The following is a 6,000-nucleotide window of genomic DNA, read 5'->3' as shown; positions in this document are numbered from 1 at the left end:
TTTTTGGTTCCAGGTAAAACAATTTCCCGAAATGGTTCTTCATGGAATCCAAAAGAGACCTGACGACTTGTGTTAGCTCCCAGATCTAATATCTAGGCGTTTAGCTCAGTGGGCTAACTTGGTTTTGAGTGGTTAATCTGCCTAATTTCTCCACAGGCTGATGAGTTCCTGATCAAGGCGGTGCCGTTGGGGCTGGTGCGCAGGGTGCGTACACAGAAACAGACAAACTAGACATACAACATGGAATGCCCACTCAGATCACACCCTGACCAAACAAAACATATAAACATACAAAGCAAACTATGGTCAGGGTGTGACAATGTCAGCTCAGTCTGAAATTACCTTGAAATTTTAATTGTGCTACAGCTCTGATCTTCAGCGCTACAGATAGAATCGAGCCCTTACGCAACATATTTTACTGAAATGTAACTAATTTATTGAAATGAACATTTCTGAGAGTTTGGAAAGTTACTTTCATGGTATACATGGACTAGTGCTGTGCGACAGGTACTTTTTTCCCCCTGATAATGAATTTCATCCAATCACTCACTTCCCTCACTAGTAAAAAGCAAAAGCACCAAACAGCCAGTGTTTCACTAACAGCCATACTGCCTCAGGGAAGACAGTCATCCGGACCGGCCACGCCCAGTCTGTCTCTAATGGCCGTTCTCCAATGGACGCGCTTAAAGCAGTTAGCCAGCTGATGGTCCAGAATCCCATTACAATTTGGAGTTGTGTGTGTGTGTGTGTGTGTGTGTGTGTGTGTGTGTGTGTGTGTGTGTGTGTGTGTGTGTGTGTGTGTGTGTGTGTGTGTGTGTGTGTGTGTGTGTGTGTGTGTGTGTGTAAAATACAAGTAAAAGGCCTGTCTCATATTATTTTTAGATATAATCTATCATGTCTCGGGGGACAGGCGGCATCAATGGTGCCAGCTCAGACTCCAAGGTGTTTGTCAAGCTGTACGGGAAGAAGGGCGACCCCACAGGATCCTCCTGGTGGTCTCTGACAACGGCCTGAGTAACCACTATGAGACAGGGCAAACTGATCTCTTCACCGTAAAGACCTATGACATCATAACTCTATTCTTTATGTTTTATAAACATAGGAAAATACAGATAGAATACACTATCAGAAACCTAGAAACATAGATTATAGATTATAGTCATCTTATTTATACCAATTTATCCCTACAGTATGCAATTATAGTGTATGTGTTATGGGATTTTAAACTATAATGACTAAATGACTAAATGATGCATACATTTAACTTAGAATTATAACTAATAGAATTCTATGCTGTCTGATGAAGAATATGTTTGTACATAGGCAAACAGGAAGTGTTAACAGACAACTTGTGACCACTGTGAAACTAACAACAGGAAAAATGTCTCGTCCACACCAAGGGAGGGGAGAAACCGTTGGGCTTGCAGTAGATTGTGTAACATGTGGTAGCATAAGATAAGCAATATGTATGTGTTGGAATTTAATTGAAAAGCAGCTTCGTCATTGTCCAAGAGGAGGAGGGACATTTTGTACGCTATGACGCCATGTGTGATATATAAACTAATGTACATGTGATTATGATAAGAGCTCTCGAGAATAAACGTCACTGACTATTTTTGACTGGTCTCCGTCTGTTTCATTTCCCCCAGAACCTTACAAACTCTGGGTACAGACGGAGTATTTTAATTGAATTGGTTAATTTTTATTTATTTTATTTCACCTTTATTTAACCAGGTAGGCAAGTTGAGAACAAGTTCTCATTTACAATTGCGACCTGGCCAAGATAAAGCAAAGCAGTTCGACACATACAACGACACAGTTACACATGGAGTAAAACAAACATACAGTCAATAATACAGTATAAACAAGTCTATATACGATGTGAGCAAATTAGGTGAGATAAGGGAGGTAAAGGCAAAAAGGCCATGGTGGCAAAGTAGATACAATATAGCAAGTAAAACACTGGAATGGTAGATTTGCAATGGGAGAATGTGCAAAGTAGAAATAAAAATAATGGGGGTGCAAAGGAGCAAACTAAATAAATAAATAAAATACAGTAGGGAAAGAGGTAGTTGTTTGGGCTAAATTATAGGTGGGCTATGTACAGGTGCAGTAATCTGTGAGCTGCTCTGACAGTTGGTGCTTAAAGCTAGTGAGGGAGATAAGTGTTTCCAGTTTCAGAGATTTTTGTAGTTCGTTCCAGTCATTGGCAGCAGAGAACTGGAAGGAGAGGCGGCCAAAGAAAGAATTGGTTTTGGGGGTGACTAGAGAGATATACCTGCTGGAGCGTGTGCTACAGGTGGGAGATGCAATGGTGACCAGCGAGCTGAGATAAGGGGGGACTTTACCTAGCAGGGTCTTGTAGATGACATGGAGCCAGTGGGTTTGGCGACGAGTATGAAGCGAGGGCCAGCCAACGAGAGCGTACAGGTCGCAATGGTGGGTAGTATATGGGGCTTTGGTGACAAAACGGATTGCACTGTGATAGACTGCATCCAATTTGTTGAGTAGGGTATTGGAGGCTATTTTGTAAATGACATCGCCAAAGTCAAGGATTGGTAGGATGGTCAGTTTTACAAGGGTATGTTTGGCAGCATGAGTGAAGGATGCTTTGTTGCGAAATAGGAAGCCAATTCTAGATTTAACTTTGAATTGGAGATTGATATGGATATGGGTCTGGAAGGAGAGTTTACAGTCTAACCAGACACCTAAGTATTTGTAGTTGTCCACGTATTCTAAGTCGGAGCCGTCCAGAGTAGTAATGTTGGACAGGCGGGTAGGTACATAAGAACTAAATTAATCTAACAGTATGTCTCAGTTTTTTGGAGTTGTGTGGTGCCTTAAACATCAGAGTTCTGGGTTTGATTCCTGATTGGGTCTCACAAACTGACAATGTTAGCTGGATAAAAGCATCTATAATGACCATCAATCCCACCTTGATTCTTACTTCCTGATTTCTCTCTGTAGATCCACGGTCTGCTGATTGGCCACACTAAGGGTCTAGGTGCTGTTTGGTTCCTGGACAGTGTGCAGATCATTGTGCCAGTCCATGGATAGCAGTACAAGTTCCCAGCCACTGCTGGCTCTGTAAGGATGAGGCTGATGGGAAGATGGAGGTAGAGATCTACCCCAACGAGACTCTGAACATCGATAAACGTAACAGGACATTTACTAGAGTTTATGTTCTGAGACAATACATGCATTATACTGTACAGGGCAGTGGGTAGCCTAGTGGTTAGAGTGTTGGGCCAGTAACCGAAAGGTTTCTATTTTGAATCCCCGAGCCAACAAGGTGAAAAATCGATTGAGCAAGGCACTTAACTCTAATTGCTCCAGGGTCACCATTGATAATGGCCGACCCTGGCCATGACTTCACTCTCTGAGGGTGTCACAGGGAGAGTGGGATATGCAAAACACACATATTCCAATTCTCACATGCGTATTAACAGAAATAGGACAAATAAGCTTCACCCTTTACCCGCCTACTGTGCCAGAGAATTCTATTATATCATGTTAAAGTTAAATGAATATATTTACAGTGTGTATTTATTTTGGCCAGAGCAGAGGTAATATTTATACACACTAGGTGCTGTACTAGAGCTTTCAAATACACTGAGGCATTTGTATACGCAATGCAGCTACCCAAGTTCTCTCAAGGACACCCAATGGAAAAAGTACAGGAATACTCAAAATGATAGAATACCTACATTGACACTGAATAAACCTGTAACCAGTTGACTTCACTTGATAAATACAGTTCTGTCCTGCAAGTGATGAACTCCTACTTAGTGATTATGATGGATTGTGGGGCATTAGCCCACTCTCCATCATCCTGCCATTGTCTAATTGGTTAGTGACATGTTGCTCTGCCCTCTCGTTTGCAGTGATAAACTATGAGATCACAGCGGTTACGGGGAGCATGCACAAAGGTGGCACCAACGTCAATGTGTTCTGTCAGATCTATGGAGAGGACGGCAAGACTGAGCTCATCTGCCTCAAGAGCCGCTCCTACCACTTTGAGCGCGGGACCACAGAGATATTTAAAGTCAGACACGGTCAGTGAACCAGTGGAAGTAGTCTACGGACTACACATTCGTTGGTTTCAAATTGTGGGACGAAAAGTATTTTCCTTTTTGTGAATTAGTTGTATTCATGAAGAGCACAGCTGTCATTGGTTTTGAGAAGACTTAGCATAAAATCAGTCATTCTGCCATGTTGTGGAGCGATGAGGACAAATCTCTGAATAACCACCATTGATTGGCCTGTCTTACAGTCTCTCACCCCTCTGATCGAGGTACTGAATGTGTGCAAATTATTCAAGATCTGCATTGGGTACGACGGTTCTGGTATGGGCGACGGGTGGTTCCTTGAGACGGTGGACGTCAAAGTGTCTCGCTATGGTGCAGAGGGAGGTGGCGAAGGAGAAGCCGAAGGATGACAAGAAGTAGGAGAAGGAGGAAGAAGAGCATGTGACAGAGCTCCAGGAGGTGGTGGAGAGCGTGACTTTTCCCTGTCAGCACTGGCTGAACCGTGACGAGGAGGATGGGGAGATCGTGGTGGAGCTCCTCCCAGAGGACCTCTGAGACCTGGAGGGCGTATGTATACATTAACATCTACGGAGAGATCGGCGACAAGGGCCGAGCGGAGACTCAGGAAGACTCAACAACCTGAACACATTTGAGAAAGGGCAGGTGAGACATCTGTCAAAATGATGATGATGATGTCAATATCTGAGTCGCTGTTGAACTACAACCTCTTTCCCATTGACCTAGCTGTTTGATCTTTGTGCACGGTCCCGTGTTGTTAAGAACCAAATAAATGTAAAACATTTAAACAATTATTGATAATTAAACAGGTACCTTTTTTATTAACCTTTTATTTATGCCTTTGAACCCTGACCTTTCCCGTGGTTCTTTGTGGGGTTCAGGAGGACGTATTCTCCATCCCGGGCCATCAATCTGGGCGTTCTGAAGAAGCTGAGGATTCGCCATGACAACAGCCAGCATCATGCCGCCCTGGTTCCTGGACTAGGTGGAGATAGTGGACAACAAAGACAACACCACATACGGGAGGGGAGGAGACAGGCACAGGATTACACATAAGTGAGGATTATTAACCACTTTACTACACCATTTGAGATAATATTGCCATTTTCTATTTTATTATTACCACTTATCTACATTCTACACCATATGACACACCATACATGTATATCTATATGGCAAGGAAGGTGATTTATAGATAAATAGCTGGTCCAAAAAAATCTATGCATCTCTTCCAAGACTGCCTGTATGTTTTGAGAAAAGGTGTGGTTTTTCAGGATATAAAAAGGCCTGCCCATTGGTCTAAGAAAACAACTGCACAGCTCCCCTTGGTGGTCAGAAATTGTATTTATGGGATTATTATCAAGTCACAGACAGACAGTCAGACAGGCCTAGAAGCCTGGCAGGCTAGGCTAGTGGCAGACACAAAAACAATGTTCTAGGTACTACTTCCCCTGTAAACGGTGGTTGGCACATTGACTGACAGATCACCAGGGAGCTGGTCTCTGTGGACAAGGCCTTTTATGAAGAATGGTGATGATGATGAGGAGGGGGAGAAAGACTCCAGTTCAACACTCGTCCTGGAACAGAAGGGTGATAAATACACACACAAGGGGCTAGAATTACAAATTGTTTGCTCCCATTAAAAATTTGGTGTATGTTCTATTCCTTCTGGAAAATAACAGATGCAAACATCTAGGCCTAGTTACCCACATTTCATTGTTCAGTATATCATTTGATTGAATAATATCAATGCATTATATACCATGAATACATTCTTATCTGATTTGGTTGATCTCTCTCTGTCAGCCATGTCTACCACCTTCACAATGAGGGTAAATACTGGAGACAAGAAGTATGTGGACACCGATGCCAACGCATTTGCCACCCTGTACGGCACAAAAAAATATATTTTGATAATACACACGTTTGTGTCTGATCGTGTGCATTTGAATAT

General features: G+C 42.8%; 1 pseudogene across 1 annotated transcript in view; it reads left to right on the top strand.

Moving 5' to 3' along the window:
- Positions 1-776: 776 nt before the first annotated feature.
- Positions 777-6,000, top strand: part of LOC110509307 (lipoxygenase homology domain-containing protein 1-like) — a 33,237-nt pseudogene continuing 28,013 nt past the window's right edge. The window contains exons 1-7 of the transcript XR_016493152.1: positions 777-1,074; positions 2,966-3,156; positions 3,885-4,045; positions 4,274-4,691; positions 4,928-5,063; positions 5,486-5,636; positions 5,853-5,984. The product of XR_016493152.1 is annotated as a lipoxygenase homology domain-containing protein 1-like (transcript). The remainder of the gene's footprint in view (positions 1,075-2,965; positions 3,157-3,884; positions 4,046-4,273; positions 4,692-4,927; positions 5,064-5,485; positions 5,637-5,852; positions 5,985-6,000) is intronic.

Source organism: Oncorhynchus mykiss, chromosome 29 (genome assembly GCF_057628025.1).
Source record: "Oncorhynchus mykiss isolate SJ-2025 chromosome 29, ASM5762802v1, whole genome shotgun sequence".
In the NCBI taxonomy this organism is placed as follows: Eukaryota; Metazoa; Chordata; class Actinopteri; order Salmoniformes; family Salmonidae; genus Oncorhynchus; species Oncorhynchus mykiss.
This window is presented reverse-complemented; position numbering and strand designations above follow the sequence as displayed.